Source organism: Pituophis catenifer, unplaced genomic scaffold (assembly GCF_029215685.1).
Source record: "Pituophis catenifer annectens isolate HBS135680 unplaced genomic scaffold, rPitCat1.0.hap2 SCAF_5, whole genome shotgun sequence".
Taxonomy (NCBI): domain Eukaryota; kingdom Metazoa; phylum Chordata; class Lepidosauria; order Squamata; family Colubridae; genus Pituophis; species Pituophis catenifer.
In genome coordinates, this window is record NW_027256885.1 from 2,921,473 (window position 1) to 2,922,583 (window position 1,111).

Sequence of the window (1,111 nt, forward strand, 5' to 3'; positions counted from 1 at the left end):
AGAGATGCCTTCTAGCCCCTGTGAAACAGGAGGAGGTGATCCCTGGAAGAGGGAGGTTGAGGGGGCAGGGGGCGTACACAGAACTGAACCTCATCCTCGTCCCATTGGGGGAGGACAGCCAATGGTTAGAGTCCTCCTTTGGGTTCCTTGTTCATGGAAGAGACTTACTTTCTAGGGAACAGGAACTTGTGGGAACCTTGAATTTTGGACCGATGGGACATGACTCCCTGATTATACCTGGAAGGTTGCTCTGGACTTGGGTAGGGTTGATGTCACACCAATGGTGTTGGTCCAAAGGGAGGGACTGGGGAGAGCAACGTGCTTTCTGCTGCAAGACCTGGAGCCCCTGATGTAGCCCTTAGCGTAGTAAGGACCGTTCTGGGGTCTCATCCTTCACGGGAGTGCCTTCTGCTGAGGGAACAGTCCGTGTCTTTAGATTTGGTCAGTATTGGAGATCAGGTGTGGGATCAGGTTTTGCATCTCTCCTTTTGCAATCAAGTAGTGGATGTGGCCTTTTTGCTGAACTGCTTCTTGTTTTTTGTTTTCTGCCATCCCCCACCTTATGATTGTCCAAACTATAATAAAAGTGAAATGAGACCACAGCTGTCTTCAGACTTGGGCTTCCTTTTCATTACAAGACTTGGAGGAGGAATTCATAATAATTTCTGCTGAAACAGGGGCCCTGCCAGACATGCTCATTTACCCATCATGGTTCGCCCCAAGTCCCAGAAATTCCCAAGCACTGTGCCCAAAGTGGAGGGAACGATGCAGATGGAATTTGGCATATTCCAGGAAAAATGTTTAGGCCACAATGACAGAGTGGATGGAACTGGGTTGGGATCAGGGAAGGTTTGCCCAAAACAACCATACCAAGTTCATTGGAGTCTAGTTGGCACAGCCATATTCCAGGCAAAGCTTCTAATGAAAGAAATATTTCTCTTTGCCCAGCCATGGTACATTATGTTGGTCAGGAGTGCTCAACCTAAGGCACCAGGCTCCCCAGAATCTTTCCAAAACCTGAACGTATTTATTTATATCCTGCCTATCTTGTGCAACTCAAGGTAGCATACATAACGCTCTCACTTTCTGTTTTCTTCACAAGAACCACACT